General features: G+C 47.8%; 1 long non-coding RNA gene across 1 annotated transcript; it reads left to right on the plus strand.

The window, feature by feature from the left end:
* The first annotated feature begins 4,770 nt into the window (after nucleotides 1-4,770).
* LOC121443287 lies at nucleotides 4,771-11,501 on the plus strand. The gene is made up of 4 exons (XR_005973649.1): nucleotides 4,771-4,883; nucleotides 7,447-7,571; nucleotides 9,353-9,554; nucleotides 11,372-11,501. It is a non-coding gene; the product is annotated as an uncharacterized LOC121443287 (long non-coding RNA).
* Nucleotides 11,502-17,151: the final 5,650 nt, after the last annotated feature.

A 17,151-nucleotide genomic window follows, 5' to 3' on the forward strand; every position in this document is an offset into this window, starting at 1 on the left:
CTATCTAAAAAGCACAGTGAACTCCAAGTATAAACGAAGGGGTTGTTGAAATGGATGAAAGCGTCCTTTGCTGCTTTCCAAGCCAGGGTGTGTGTGTACCAGTGTTGTTGTTGTTGGTGGTGGTGGTGGTGTGTGTGTTGTTGCTGTTGTTGTTAGTGGTGGTGGTGGTGTGTATGTTGTTGTTGTGAATGTCTGAGTTATTTTACATCATGGGTTTTACATTAGCTTCACTAATATTTGACATGCAGAGGAAAAAGGAAAAGCCTTCTGCTGTTTTGAGATTGAAACATGCAAGATGCAGCCATAAACACAAAGCAACATTCCCACTTGAACCAACTCCTGACTGCCCCCAAATTCCTGGCAGATGTTAGGGAGCGCCTGGCCTTCCCTTAGGTCTCCATGGACTGGCATGCATTACAAAGCAGCATCAGATACACCGGAGCATAGATTCCTGCTTTTCCTTGTGGAAGCTGTCTGTAGGGATGCTTTAATACTGGGCTGCTTTCTCTCTATCATTATGAGCAGACTATCAGAAAGAAAAAAATCTGGCCATGCTGTGGTGGCACATGCATGTCATTCTAACACTGCTGCTGCTGAGGCAAGAGAATCAGCATGAGTTCAAAAGTCGCCTGGACTACATAGGAAATTCCAGGCCAGCCTGAGCTACAGATGAAAACCTGTCTCAAGAAACAAGTAAACAGAATCTAACGGCCAAAGCAGCTTGAGTAAGGCGTAGTGATACGAAGAAGCCATCGGCAGGACAGTGTGCTCCAAAGGCCAACTGAGGAACGGGTGGACTAGGTGCTGGTTTGGATTATCCCTGCTGCTGCTTTGCCTACCTTCCTGCATACCTCCTTGTGCCCCTAGGGTGTGGACTAGGTGGCTGTTTGCTACTGGCTTCACTGAATGTGGTGCCAGCAAGTCCCTTTGCTCTCTGAGCCTCAGTTTCTCCATCTGTAAAAAGGGGGATTAAGGAAGTCAAGACAGCAACCAGCAACCGAATGGGGGAAACATTTAGTGATCACATTATCAGCTAAGAGTCCAGTATTTGGAATCTACAGAACACTCTGACAATTCAAGAATAAAAAGATAATCCAACCTTTCAAAACAAGTAAGAATAATTTGGAGAGATACTTTCCAAAGAAGAGGTATAAATTCCCATTATCACAGAAAGATGCATACGTTCCTTAAGGAAATGCAAATCAAAACTACAGTGAGGGGGGTCAGTGAGATGGGTTTGTGGGTACACTGGCTGTCAATCTGACAACCTGAGGTCCCTCCCTGGAGTCCATATGAACACACACACACACACACGTACACACGCACACACGCACAACAATAGCAACAGCAACAACAAAAACTATTGCTGAGATCCCAGCTCACATCCACTGCCACACTAAAATAAAATAAAAATCAAAACCCGGAAAGTAATAACTTATTGAGGATGCAGAAAAAAATGAATGTTTGTGCATTGTTAGTTGAAATACAGGGTGGTACAGTCAGTGTGGAAACAGTTCAAAATATTAAACCTAGGGCTAGGCATGTTGCCACCCACCTGTAATTCCCGAACTGTGCAAGCACTATCAGGATGATTGCAGGCTTGAGACCAGCATTGGCTACACCGTACAAACCTGTCTCCCAAAACTAAGAGCGACTAGATGCTCTGTCACATACCTTTAATCTGCCTCTGGTGAGGCAGAGGTGTGTGGGTCTTCATGAGTTCAAGGCCATTTTCCTGGTCTACAAATTGAATTCTGTACCAGTCAGTACACAGCGAGACCCTGTCTCAATCAAAACCAAACAGAAACAAACAACAGTACCCCTCCCCCAAAAAAATGATGTACAGGCTTACACATGAAGCCTCGTAGCAACATTATTTATAATAACCCAAAGATAGAAGTGAACCCAAAATCTTGTCAACTGATTGATGGACAGCAAAATACTGTATTTTCACACAGTAGAATATTATTTATAATTAGAAAGGAATGAAGCACCACTAATCCAGGCTACAGTATTCATGAACCTTGAAAACATTATACTAACATACAAACGGGCATATATGTGTGTATCTATATATATATAAAATACATATATAATATATACATATATAATTCCATTTATATGAAGTGTTCAGAACAGCAAATGTATAACAATAGCAAATAGGCCAATGGTTAATAGGGTCTATGGGCAAAGGGAATGAAATTTAGTTCCTAGAAGCAATGCAAACACTCTGAAATTCAGCAGTCGTGAGAGTTGCCTATAGTTAAAATACAACACAACAAAACAGATTAAGTATTATTTTTGCTCCCGGGCTTGAACCTAGGGCCTTGCATGAGTTAGGCGAGCGCTCTGCGACTGAACTCTGTCTCCAGTCTTTTTTCAATTGTATACTTTAAAGGGGGAAATTTGATGATATGCGAATTATATCTCATTTAAACAGTCTGAATTCTAGCAGTGGTTTACCAGTTTGGCAGAATCACAAGCAGCCTCTCGCCACGAAAGCCTGTATGTTTAACATGTCCCTGGGGGGGGGTTCAGATGTAGCCAGGTTTGGGGACCTCTGAACTAGCTCTCCCATTCTCGACCCTGCTCGCATCTGTAATGAGGGGGACCTGTTAACAGTAGCTGCACACAGCCCCTTTCTCTATGGGAGCTGGCCCCTCTCGGGTTCTGCATGCCCTGAAACAGCCAGACCTCACACCCCAAGAAGGACCTGTTGCATTAACTACAGAAACAGACCCCTCTTGTGCTCCTGGGGCCGCAGGAGGTTTTTCCACCTCCCCCCCCACCTCTGCAGCCTCTGCAGCGGTCTGCTGGTGTTGGCTTCCCCAAATGAGGGCTCTGCGCCCCTCCCCCACCTCCTTCCTTCAGAGCTTCTTTCTATAGAGCCTGGGATGGCCTATCCTTTGCTCTGGTCACACCAGTGCTAGCCCTGTAATGTGGTAGGAGAAGCCGAATTCCACTAGGGAATCTGACAGAGGAGCAAGTGTGAAACTGCCTGCTACTGGCAGCCTGCCTCTGGGGCCTACCTCAGACTTTTGAAAAGGGAGATCTCAGAGAGACAAGGCAGGCCTGGACTTCAGCCTGATGCCCAAGTGCTTCTGGCCCTGGTAGCATGAACAAGGGTACAGGTATGTGTGCCGGCCTAGAAGGCCCTGGGCTTTGCTGTTGAGCTGCAAGCTGGAGGGTTGGTACCTTGGGAGGCCTCTTGATGTGCCTTGCTGTCTCCTTACTCCTTCCAAGGACTACAGCAACAACAGTGCCACTCAGTGACTCAGAGTCAGCTGTATGCCCAGCCCAAAGTGACATGCTCCGAGATACTTCATATAATCTTCACAGTGACATCTGCCAATGGGAATTATGCTTCTCACTGGGCCTCCAAAACTCATGCTCATGTATTCATATAACCAGTATTTATCGAGCAGTTATTATGCAGCCAGCACTTTGCTAAGTGATGAAGATATATATATATATATTTGTACATACAAGTGAAGTGAAGTCCTTCTTCTCTTGGGGATTCCATTCTGATCCTGACCACAGAAGGAACTTTCTTGAATGTGATTGGGCTGGTCTATCACCCCCTGTTCACTGAAGTTTCTAAGTTCTCCTGCCTCAGTTTCTCCCTGCATGTGCAGATCCCCTACAATGGATGTTCCCGCGTTGTCCTATGGCTGGTAGTTTCAGGACACTGGGGAAAGCTTTGCTCATATCCCATCATTATGACCCTTGGCAATCTTTCTACCCTTGTTTAATTGACTGGCAGCTATTTTTCTTTGAATGGGTTTGCTTTGGGAGAACACATACCTGTAAGGCTTGCCTCTGTGTCAAACTGTGCAACACGGTCTATTACATAATTTCTGCTGGTTCTGTTGTGTTCCTAATAAACCTTTAAGTGAGTATGTCCAGCTGAGGCTGTGGCTCACTTGCAGAATGTCTGCCTAGTGTATGCAAGGCCCTGGGCTCCAGTCCCAGCACACAAAACCTAAGTCAGTCACTTGTGCCATAAGAAAGTTTATTTGTGTGCTACTTATAATCTGCTAGCACCAACCCCATGGGCACCTCTGGGGAAAGATGACGCTAGAAAATATGAGTCCCTCTGCTTCATGGAGGAGAACGTGGGTGAAGAACACCTTCTTACTTAGGTCAAGAAGCAGCTTTAGTGACCAGCCTTTGGTTGGACCCTGAACATCCACGGCCCAGAAATATCCCCCCGCCCCCCAGAAAGCTCTGTGGTATACAAGAGGAGCCAGAAGAGACATGAGGAAGGGCAGTGGCCAGTGGTGAGACAGCCGGTCTAATGACCTCCCCAGTTCCAGATCAATAACAGATTCACCAAAGACCTGAAGAAAATGGGGCTGGAAGATCATTGAGGAAGCCTGGTACAATGCGTGCATTTTCCGTGAGCCCTTGGTGTTGTCTCTCAGTTCAGCCCAAGTCCACCCATGTTTGGTAAGCTCATGGTGGCCGCCTGGCCCTGTTCAAATACTTCAGTCTTTTGAACAGCTCAAGTACATCAGTTTCCCCATTTCACAAATGAGGAGAGAAGAGGACTCTCCTTATACTGTGCTCCTGAGTAGGAGCTGAGACAAAAATGTGTGAATGGAACTCCACCCAGATATTATCCTGCCCAGTCAAAGAATTCAATACACACATGCTGGCTCCTTTAGTTTGTAAGGCAATGTTCCAGGGAGGCGATGGGTGTGGAGGGTTGTAGAGGGGTGTGGAGGGGTGTGGAGGGGCGTGGAGATTAGCCCAGTACTGTCCTTACAGCTGAGGAGCCGAAACAGACCAACTGTTTGGCTGAACCATATGAAATTGGCAGCTTTCAACCATTTTTTGGCCCACAACCCAATACTACGCTGTCATCCAGATCAGAAAGCAAAGTAAGCACAAAACGGGATGGGGGAGGAGAGAGGTTTTTTGGGAAGAGTCAGGGCTGGCTCCTCTGAGGACTCTGCTTCCAGGGTCCTGTAGGCCTGGAAGGGGCGGGCTGTGGTGGGCTGAGAGCCAGCCAGCCAAGCCTGCCAGGCCGGAAGTAGTGAAGGGAGTTGAGCCCAGGGAGCTGGGTGGGACCCATTGTGGAGGGTCTGAGCTGGTGACTTTGAAAGTGACCCTTAGGATTTGGCAAATGGAAGCTGCTTTCATACCTTTCTGCTTGGTGAGCTGAGTGGCCCAAAGTGACCCAGCAGCTTTGTAACTCTGCCATAGAGAGCTGAGGTGGCAGCAGGGGCAACTAGCCAAAACACAAAAATAAAAAAGGAAGGTTCTTGTAGGGAGCTGGGAAAGGGAATTCTTGAATGACCAAGGAAAGCTGAGGAATTCCTTTCCCTGGAGACCTTGTAGGGAAGTCTTTACGCGTCTGCTTCTAGAACAGTTCTGCCCAGAGGCCCTGGACCAGATGACCTATTTGGGCTCTTTCCAGTCTGCAGCCTAGGTGATGTCATTGTTCCCTATTTCTCTGGATAGGGCAACCTCACCCCGTCACACTCATTGGGGTTATTCCTGTCTTAGAGATCCCAGGTTCCCAAAGCCACAGCTCTTCCGGTTGATGATTCACGACCTTGTCTAGCCGCCATCCTCCTTGCTGTCAGACTGAGTCAGTCCAGCTGCTCTCTCCCTACTGTCCCTTGGAGGTGACAAAGCATAGGCTGGCTCTTTATACAGTCAAGGCCCGGGTGTTTGGCTTTCCCTCCACTGTGAATTTTTAACCCAGAGTCTGGATTTGAGTCTTGGCAAGTTGTATGAGCTAGAGAAAGTCATTTGTGGGCAGGGAGTAAGTAAATTAACATTTATGGGTTGTAACTAGAGGCTCTATACTGATTCGTTGAGTGAACCTGATAGAGGCATGATCCTTATTTCATGGGAAGGGGAGTTGACGGAGGCTCCATGAGGCTGGGCCTCTTGTTCAGGATCCACCTAGTAAGTCAGAGAGCTACAGCGGAAGGAAGGTACATACTTTAGCCCGTGGCACTAGCTGTCGCTGTACTGTGCAGTCTTGGTTTCTGCTATCTGTAAACTAGTGCTAATACTCTCTGCTCCACAGAGTTACTGGGAGGAATCAAAACATACACATTTGCAGGGCATCATGGCATATGCCTTCAGCCTTAGTGCTTCAGGGGTAGTTCAAGGCTAGTTTGGGCTGCATACTAAAACCCTGTCTCAAAAGTAAAAACAAAGCTCCTTACACATTGCATGGAAGTGATAAATAAACCAAAAAGTGCAGACACTAAAAATCATAAAAAACTCAACCCTAGTCACATCTCTGGGCCTCTTTCCTTTAGTCAGGAACTCTTATTCATCCCAGTTATTACTACATTGGATGGCCATACGTCATAATTATACACGGCGGTGCTAGGGATGGAACCCTAGGGCCTTGTGCACGCTAGGCAAGTATTCTACCATTGAGTCATGCCAGCCCCGGCAAGCCTTTCTCTAGCATGTTTGCTTGCCTAATTCACTTGGGAGCATCTCAAGGGCATGTTGCCTGCCCTGGCTCGTGCCAGTGTGCACGGAGGCTGGCTTAAGTGGCTGGTGGGGGTACAGTTTTCCCTGGCCTTGTAATGCCTTTGGCATTACCTTCCCTGCTCTGGGCTCTAGATCCATACGCTCCCAACATGGAAGCTAGCATCCTCCCTGCTACCTGCTGCTAGCCATCTTCCTTCCTACCTGTGGTCATAGGCTGACCTTGGCCAGCTGAATCTCAGCCTTCAGCATGCAGTTCTAGCCTCTTGGAGATCTTTGGACAATTTATCACTGCCAGGATACTCATCGAATAAAGGACAGGCTTCAGTTACCCAAATCTGCCATGTACTTCCCTACTTCTGTAGCTTGGCTCCAGTGCTTTGGCAGAATGTCCTTCTGCATGCAATGTCTCCAGTTGTGAGGTCCCTCCTGACCACTCGCCTTCAACGTCCCATGCGTCCTCACTAGAGAGCAACAACTCTTGCAGGACTCCTTATGTCTCCTGCCATCTCAGGAGTCACGTGCATCCCATGGTGTGACCCCAGGCAAGCTGGTCTGGGCCCCGGTCTCCAGTCTCTTCCCCATGCCCAGTGATTCTCCCCAAACTTGCCATCCCATGATCTGGCTTTTGGAAAAGTTATGGGGTAACAAGACACAAAAGAGTCCCAAGTAGAACCTTCGAGTCTTGACAGCACATGCTCTCCTCCCAGGCCTACAGATCAGCTTTGGAGATCGTACATGCTAATTGGCTTGCTTAATAAAGGGATAAATAAATATCTGCTTAACATGATTGCTGTCAGAGTCCTGAGCTACAGAGCCTTCCCTGCCTTAGAGTTTGACTGCAGGAGAAGCTAATTAGTTCTAATTAGGCAACTCCCAGGTGTTTTAGACCGAGAAGATGGTGGGGGGGGCGGGGAGAGTGGAAGGCAGGTGGGGAAGGGGCAGGAAAGGGACCCCATTCACCCCTCCCTCCTTCTTAAGCAGGCTCCTTGGCTCTTAACTTTTCATCTACCTGATATCCTGGAAGGAATCTCCTGGAGAAGCTATTGGGTGCAAGGGGCTGCCTCAGCCATGTTCTCTGCCCCGTCTCATTTGTTCCTCATCATGAGGTAAGAACTCGTCATGGTCCCAATTCGTAGATGGGGAAAGTGAGATCTATTAAAGGCAAGCCCAGGGAGGCAGAGGTGCTGAGATGGATTCAGTGCTAAGGCCATGGCATTGTTTGGCTACGACTGTTTCTCTGGAAGCCAAGTGTACAGATGCTGTGGGGGCAGCTTAGGGGCAAGAGAGGTTTTCCAGAGTGAACCAAACTGGCCACAGCCAACGCTGATACAGTATCTAGGAGAGTTGGTCATCCTTTGGATCCCCATCTCCACCACACCCCAAGACTCCTTCCCACATGACTCCGACCCCTGCCCTCAAGGAGTTGCCTGGAAGTCTATAGACACCTGAGTGGCCCATCATTTAAGGACAAGAAGTAGATAGAGTAGACCGGGATTTCAGGAGAGTCAAGGCAAAGGAAGATGCGTTCCAGGCCAGCCAAGGCTGTATGTTGCTATACCTTGCCTTAAAAGTGATGTCTATAGAGCGTGGCGTCCCTCTTCTGTCTGTCATTTCTGTAAGAAAGGTACCTAGGCTTGAGATTCCCAGTTTACTTTTTTTTTTCCCCATGAGTCTGCTAGGGGCAAGCAAAGGAGTTTAGGTTTGGATCTGAATTTGGTTCTGTCCTGACATATTTTTAATGTGTGCTCTTAGACATAACCCCCTTTGCCATAATAGGTCTTTACTGCCCCCATTCTGAGCCTGGCATCCCAGATCTTACCTGGCTATACCCTCTTCGCTGGCTTCCTTGTGAGTCTCCTTGCTCCTCTGTCGTCTATTCTTCATCCTGTGGTTAAACAGATCTTGTAATATTCCTCTGACCATGCCCTTGCAGTTCTCTCCACAAAGCAGACATGATTAGGCCCCTGTCTGCTACTTGGAACTCATTGTAGGCTACGCTACTCTACTTGCTGAGATCTACGGCTTCTGTTTTCTTAGCTTAACTTGAAAGTTACTCAACTTGTTTCCGCACCAGAACCTTCATACTTGCTGTTCCTGCCCCTTCACTGCCCTGGCTCTAACTATTGCTATGGCTGACTCCTCATTTTTCGGCGTCGTACTAGAGGTGAAATCCAAGGCATTGAGTGAGTAGTAAGAGTAGAATCACCGAGCCTCAGCCTTTTCCTGTGCTACCTAGGCTAGCCTTGTGGTCACTCTGTAACCCAGGCAGGCCTCAAACTTTCCATCCTCCTGTTTCAGCTCCCCAAGTCACCGGGACTCCAGGCCTATACCACCAGGCCTAGATCCCTTTTGCTTCTTCAGTATTACCTCCTCAGAGACATATTTCCTTAAAGAGCAGTACCATTTTTTTTGTTTTCAACTCAGTATTCTTTTGGGTGCCTTCCAAATACCACAGTTGGCAATTATTTTTCATTCCATTTTAAAATGTGTTTATTGACTATTTCCTTTCACTTACGCCGAAGATCCGTGAAGTTGATGACTGTTTTCATCGTAAGTGTACCTCAGACAGTGTTTGGCACATAGTAGGGCCTCAGTGTAGACTTGTTATGCAGGCAGATGGCAGATGTTCGCATCAATGAGTGAGCGACCAGGTCTTGAAACTGCTGTAAGGATTAAATGAACTAATGCTTGTTAAATGTCTGGCAGAGAGCCCAGTAAAAAGCACAGCTCAATAGCTAACCTTGGAATGCACGTGTGACCTGTGGGCTGGCACCCAGCTGCTTGCTGAGCTAGCCTCACCCTAGTCAGCTAGCTTTCCATCCTCATAGCCTGTTGCCCACAAGGCCCAGCTCCAGCTGCCATGTTAACAACCTCTTCTCATCTGTAGGTTCCATTGTGCTGGGGTGGAGAGCCTGCTGTTGGTGTTACGCCATTGGTAGAGCAAGATGGCCCAAATGTGGGAAATTAGCAAGCAGGACAAGTGAGGACTCTGCTTCCTCTGGCTTCCGGAAAAGCTCTTTTACCAGTACACTGCCAACGACCTCCACCATGACTGCATGACCAGCCAAATGTTCCATCCTGTGTTCTCGGTATGCATTGAGCTCCCTGCCTTGACAGCCCAGCTCAAGAACTGATTCCCCCAGTGCTGATGACAGTCTCTGTGCAACCAAGCAGGAACCCCCAAGCCAGCATTTTTGTATATTCATTTTTTGTCCTCTTTCTCTGAGTACATATGAGAAGCACACTTTAAAGCCTGAAAGCAGAGGCGGGGTGTGTGTGTGTGTGTGTGTGTGTGTGTGTGTGTGTGTGCATGTTTCTGTTTCCCTCTGGCACCTGGCACACACTTGGCAACAATGAAAGCCCTCCTCAAGACTCCCAGCTGCAGCTTGGTAGAGCAGCAGGAAGGTGGGCCAAGAAAATGGGGGCTCTGCATTTGACTCAGCCACTGGTTTGCAGAGGAAGCTCTAGGCACCCTCTTCGCCTTTCTAGAATGATGTTGATGGTTTCGAAGCTTCCTGGAGATGCAGGCTTGCAAGGGAACACTCACTAATTCTACTAAAGGGTATTATGATTTTATGCAAACCCCCTTAGGTATTTTTAAAGCAAGGAGCATCCCTTTGGTCCATCAACTGTAACGGAGGACTCAAAAGGGCCGTTAGGAATCCTGAACTTGAAACCTTTGCCCTGCAGGTATTTCCAGCTAGGGTTTACCTGAGCACTTACTATGTACCAGGTACAATTCTAAACACTTCTGTCTGTGGATGAACTCATTTAACCCTCACAACAATGAGGCGGGAAGATCTGTACTGTTATCAATGTCCATTTTATGCGTTATTCAAAGATGTCAAACGACATACTCAAGTCACTCAGTGGCAAAGTGGAACTGACACTTGAATCTGATGGCAGTCTGTTCCTGAAGGCCACTGCTACCCGCTCTGCAGTACCGCCTTTTCATCTCTCAGAGGAATTGACCTCCTCTCTGGGGCTCTGAGGCCACAAGGTAGACAGTGAGCTCCTTTCTCACTGAAGCTCAAACAGTCCCACTGAGGCCCAAGCTTTGCTAATAGGCATAGAGCCCTAGAGGAAACATGGCTTCTTGGTCCCTCTGTGTTCTAGTCACATGACCTCGAGCAAGGCCCTCGCTTCTCTTAGCTTTAGATGATACATCTCTTTCACATGGGGGTCTATGAGTATTTAGAGAGGAAGGAAATTAGCATGAACTGGATAGCTCTCCTTCTGTGTGTGTGTGTGTGTGTGTGTGTGTGTGTGTGTGTGTGTGTCGGGGGGGGGAAGGGGGAGGCACATTGCTTTAAACCGCCTCTGACTCTCCTGGAAGGGTCTAAGGAGAAATTATTCCTCTCATTTTGCATAAGTATGCTCAGAAAGGCTAATGTCTTCCCTAGAGCCTTAGAGTCAGGACAAGTGGAAACAGGATTCAAACCTGAAAATTCATGCTCCTTTTACTTAAATAAACTGCTTTAGAATTACTTATAGAAAATTAAAAGGAGTATAGTACTCATCCATTAACACTCTCAGTGGATGCCTGGAACCATGGCCACTACTGAACCCAAATGATATGCTCAGAACTTTTCACCTCACTTAAAGAAGCACTTTCAGGGTCTTCTTTGGCATATTTGAAATGCCACCATCACTACGCTTACACTTCGGAGCCGCTGCTCCATGAAATAAGGGTTCCTTTGCCATAAGTATCATGAGAACACAGTAGATCTAATAGCCAAGCCAGCTACCAGGCGATGACTGATGCGCGGGTAGCATATGCAGTGTGCAGACCCGGGGGTAAAGGGAAGACTCACATCTCCAGCAGAACGGGGCAGGATGGCTCAAGATTTCATCATGCTACTCCAAACAGTAAGCAATATAAAGCTGACGAATTGTTTATTTTTAGAACTTTCCATGGATATATTTGGAGTTGATTAGGAAACTGAAACCTCACACGGCGAAGCCTCTGAGAGAGAACAACTGTACGGAGTTTCCCCCATAATCTGTTGCAAGCTTTCTTTGCTCTTAACATCTTGCACTATTAGGATGATGTGCTTGTCAGAATTAATAAACCAAAATTTACACATTATTGCTAATTACTGCTCGACATTCTTGGTTTTTACGTATTGCCCTTTATCCTCCCCCACAAGGCTGGTAGAGTTATGACTAGTAATTATGTCTTCTTAGGCTCCTCTCTGCGTGGGCAATTTCTTGGACTCACCCTGCCAGTACTGAGGAGTAGTGCTCAGGTATTTGGTACCATGTCCCTCAAGTGGAATGTGTCTGCTCTTTTCCTCAGGGATAGATTGGAGTTAGATGTTTCAGGGAGGAAGACCACACACCGAGGTCAGGTTCCATTCTTGACGCAACACGTCAAGGATATAACCTTGTCAGTGAGACCTCTTGCTCTAGACATTGAACTTGGCCACCTGACAGGGGGAGTGTGTAGTGGATTCTCCACTCTAACGTTACTCTTTCTTTTTCCTTTTTCATGAGCCACTCTTTGGAAGGAAGTCACTCGGCCCTGCCACCACTTAAGGGATGGGGAAAGGGATGATGTGCTCCCCTCCTTGTGCGAGGAAGTGCTGCATAAATTATTTGCAATTCTTCTGCTCCAGGGAATTGCCTCTTCTCCTCTGTTTATTTATTTATTTAATTGTTTATTTATATCACTATAGACTCATGGAAATTTTCTGTATACTTTGGGTTAATAGCCAATACTGCATTATTTATTTTGTTGCTCAAACTCTTCTAGTTTGACTGTTGGAAGTTTTTGCAGCTGGTCCCTACTTCCCTTGGCCGTATCCCCATCACAGTGGCTTTCTGTTTTTTTTTTCTTTTGTTGTTGTTTTGAGCACTTCCTTCATTTCTGGTACCACAGAACACTTCAGGCTCATTTTGTATATTCCCTGCCTCCGCCCTGGGATCGAGCTCTCCTGCACAGAGATTGATTCCTTTTATTGGACGATGGTATTAAGAAGCAAGGCCAGGGCTCTGAGCATGTCTGGTTCGACAGGAGCCTACTGACTCCTGAGGTCAGAGCACAGAGGTGTATGTGGATATCCTTCCAATGGATGAACGCCCATCTGTAAGTTCTCTGCAGCTCTATGAAGTCTGGAGCTCTATGAAGCTACCTTAGTTCAAATTTGTGTCTATTCTCCCACTCAAATGCACTGACACGGGGATTAGTCCAGCTCCCCCTTGCTTAACCGTAAGTACATTCCACTCCCAACAGCGAGCAGCCTGGCTCCTGCCATCAACCCCACACTCTTTCTCCCTAACTCCTGCCAGATTCCCAAGGCTTGTATGACAGTTGACAGGGTGAGGAGCTATGTTCATTTTTCCTGGACTCCGAGTAGCTTTTCCGTAGTGGGCTAAGATTCTGTGGCCTGGGAAACCCCCTTGGTTTGGTTTCTATTGGCAATCTTCAAAGTCCTGGGATGCTTTCTCCCAGTAATACTTGTCTGTGGCCGATTAAGCCGTTAGAGAGCTTGCGCATGTTGCAGCCACCCCTCAAACACTGGCTGGCAGGCTCTATTTACAGCCTCCTGTGCCATCACCCTCCCCTCTAACCAGTCATGGGGTCTCTTGCTCAATCTTGTGTTTCTGGCTAGTGGACTTGACTGACTGTGATGGAGGGCACTCAGGAATCCTGGGTCTAGGCAATCTGCAGCAGGAGGGCCTAAGGCTGCTTTGACAAGAGCTCCTATTACATCAGCTCAAAGGCCATCGCCTTGGGGCTGTATGCTCACTGGCCCCATGTGAGCAGGGTCCTATGACCAGCCCCGAATCTTGAGACGTCTGTGTTTTGGGGGTGCTCTTGCTATTACAAAGCACTTGCCAGAGCTGGTGGTGTTCCTTCCTGCAGGTGACATTCTCTGGATCATATGAGCCCCAGCCTGTTTCTCCCATTTTGGTACGGGCTGACTGGCAGATTCCCTGAAGATTTCCAGGACTTGTGTGTATGGTGTCTTTCTGCAGCCCCAAGGTTAGATCCATTTCCAGGTAGTTGATCTTGCAGGCAGGTTGCTCCCACTGGCTGACATGATACCTTTGGCTTCTTTCTTTCTTTCTTTCTTTTCAGGATCCTGGGTGGGCTTAGATTGTAAAAATGTTGTTGACTTATTGGCTGGAATGGCTTCTGTAGAAAGGTTCTCAAGACCCACACGCTCCTGGGACCATCTTTCTCCAGAACTTATAGAATTAAGAGTACAGAGTGTCCAAACTGCAAGGCACTTTTGTTTTGTTTTGTTTTTATTATTTATTTATTTATTTATTATGCATACAATATTCTGTCTCTGTGTATGTCTGCTGGCCAGAAGAGGGCACCAGACCTCATTACAGATGATTGTGAGCCACCATATGGTTGCCGGGAATTGAAGTCAGGACCTCTGGAAGAGCAGGCAATGCTCTTAACCACTGAGCCATCTCTCCAGCCCCTGCAAGGCACTTTTGAAGATACTTAGCACAAGGCACTCCAGTGTGCATCCGACTCTCCTTCTCCTACTCCCACTCCAGACTCTGCCCTGGTTCCAGGCCCAGTCTGCAACTTCTGGGGGTTGAAAGAGGATTAATCTCAGCCCCTGCCCTCTAGCATCTCTCAGCCAAATAGGGACACAAGCACCCAAACCATCACTGTACATAATATACTAAGAAGAACAGCAGTAATAATAATAGCAGATGCCACATAGTGAGTTCTTGCTATGCCCAGGCCTTGGGTGTTTTGCAAGCATCATTGATTTGTTCTTAGTAAGCTCCTAGGAGTCACTAGTATCCCCACAGAGGAGGCAACCTAGGCTTGGCAATGAGCCTCAACCAAAGTGTGAGAGCCATCATCGTACCTCAGTCCTTCCCAGCTCCGTAGTCTGAGTTCTTTTCCACTCTCGCAGACCTTGAACCTGCAGCCAAGTGTGGTAAGTAAAGCAACTTGCCCAGAAAGAAAGGGGCTGAATCAAGTGCCCTCTGCCCTCAGCTCCACCCAGAAGCCAGAAAGCCTTGCCAAGAAGACGGTGGTGTGTGTTCCTGACCCTAGCTCCTTCTCCTATCATGGTCTCATCTGGCACGGTCCCAGAGACAGGCAGGCCATGTGGCCAGCATATCTCCCTCTCAGCACTGCCAGGTCACAGCTGGCCCACCTTTGTGCGCCCCCTCCAGTGCCCAGCTCTCTCTCCTCAGCCAACCACACAGCCCTCCTTCCGTTCAGCATTCTTGCCAGCTGGTGTGTGAGCCCTGTGTGAGGAGACGAGGTTGCTATGGCAGCTGTGGAGGGTTAGTGTGTGGGGGGGGGGTACCCTGATGCAAAGCTACTGACCTCTCTGGGAAGGGAGGCTGTGGCCCCAGGCCTGGTAAAGTGCTTCAGCAGGTCACCTCAGACAGCCCACCCCCACCCGCTCTGGCCCTCTGCCCACACCGGGTGCGCTTTAAGAGCTCTCACCACCCGGAGAAAGGGATGAGCCAGGGAGGAAAAATGCCCAGGCTCTTCAGAGCTCAAGCCCAATATAGCAGAACTAATTTGAAATGTCACTTAGGGCAGTCTCACTCCCAGCCAGCAAAAAGCTGGTTTATTTACATAGTTGGCTGTGGCAGGAGGCCAGGAACCTTGTCATGCCAAGGCATAGGGGATGGGTGACTAGGAGCCCTGGTTGTGGCCCCTTGGCCTGGAGCCTTGCTCCGACTCACCATCTGGAAGCCCCTATGGGCACAAGGGTCCTCACCAGTGCCTTACCTCTCTCTAAGCAGTATTCACCCGCCCCGCCCCTTTTATAACCTAGGGCACGGCAGGAATGCTAGTGACTACCTTGGTGCCAGTTTGTGTTAGCACAACACTGCATGCCTGGCATGATTTTTCTTGTTGCACCCTTACAAAAAAAAGGGGGGCTCTCAACCTCATGTCCCAAGTCAGGAAGCTGAAGCTAAGAGAGATTTATGATTTTGTTGTGGTTCTATAGTATAGCCATTAAGAAAATGACAACTGGGATTCAAATCCAGGTCAATCTGACTCCTGGGGCTATGGCTTTCTCCTGTATTGGTGCTTTGTAGCTTGGCTTCTATCATCCAAGCCACACACTACCCAGGACATAGCCTATGTAAGACACTAGGCCCACCAACTGATTACCATTGGCCTATGCGTGTCCATGTGTGTTACTGGGGATTAAACTCAGGGCCTTGTGCATGCTAGGCCCATGCATATACACCACTGAGCTGCACCCCCAGTTCCTGATTGCCTTTTTAAGCAGAGTGCCCATGGGTTCTCTTGGATTGCCCAATGGACCGATTGGCCTGTGGAAGGCAGAGTTCAAGCCCCCAGGAAGAGGGCAGGATGTTTCTGAAGCTTACTTGTATGTTTTAGTCTCGGACTCACCCAGGTCCCTATCTGAGATGGTTGCAGGCAAGTGGCAGTTCCAGCTGACTATGTTTTTCTCTGGCATGTACTGAGTGTCCTTTCGGTGACTGGATGGTTGTGGCTGCTCAGAGCTCAGAGAGAAAGGTGCGGTCCCTGTCCGCATGGCTCTTTGAACTACCACCTATAATAATATCACAAGATGGGCTAATGTTGAGTGGTCTATGCCAGGAACTGTTTTAAAGTTAAAGACTCTGAAAGAGGTCCTATTGCTCTTCTCAGGTGAAGAAAGAAAGCTTTGAGAGACACAGTATTTTTGCCCAGGGTCACCTAGCTGGCACGAGATAACAGTGGGGTGTGAACCCACGCAGCCTGTTGTCAAAGCCCATATTTTTAATTTTTAAAAATTTATGTGTATGGGTGTTTTTATCAGCATGTCTATCTATGTAGCAAGTGTGTGCCTGGTGCAGAGACCAGAATAAGGTATCAGATTCCTCAGAACTAGAGTTACAAATAGTTGTGAACTACCATGGGAGTGAGAGAATTGAACCTGGATCCTCTGGATAAACAGCCAGTGTTCTTAACCACTGACCCATTTCTCCAACCCCCATACTTCCCATTAATCCACCCTTATCTGATATAAAAGGGGAAGGTTACACACAGTGGTGAGGAGCCTTAATTTGCCAAGGGTTCCATTGTAGGCAAGCAAAGGAGTCATTTGCCAGTTGAACCCTTCCTTGAGCACATCTTCAGAGTGTTGATCCAGAAAAGAGTGCTGGAGGTAGCCCAAGCTTCCCACTGAGAAATTCAACTCCTCTAAAAGGCTATGTCTCATTATCTTTTAGGGCGTTGGCTTCTTCTTGGCACTGAAGACTCAGCCAGCCTGCTAGCCAAAGGTTAATACCCAAGGGAGCCAAATGAAGAAAGGCCTGCCCTCTTGTCATGGCTCTAGGGAGGGATATGACTAGAACCAGCTGGTAATCATTTAAGGATGTTGATACAGCAGCGTTGAGAGGGGGAGGGGTATGGCAAAGGCCCAGAAATAAAACTGGGATGTGACAGCGAGTTGGCCAGTAGGCAGGTCCTGGGCTGAAGGGACAAAAACAGAGCCAGGTAGAAGGAGGATCTACTTGACCTAAACTGCTAACCAAGTGGTTCTCCTTGAGGTTCAAGACCAAGGGATCAACTCTAGAAGACTCAGCGTGGAAACGGTAACTTGGTCTGGGATAGGGCAAGTAGCTCTGGGTCCTGGAGAACCCAGGCCACTGGAGGCAAGAAGACCATGGCTCACACTCTAAGCTGCCATCTGCTTGCAAGTGACTCATTTATCTTTCTGGGATTTTTTT

This window comes from Microtus oregoni, unplaced genomic scaffold, assembly GCF_018167655.1.
Source record: "Microtus oregoni isolate MIOR12 unplaced genomic scaffold, Mior012 000104F_ref0000108, whole genome shotgun sequence".
Lineage (NCBI taxonomy): Eukaryota > Metazoa > Chordata > Mammalia > Rodentia > Cricetidae > Microtus > Microtus oregoni.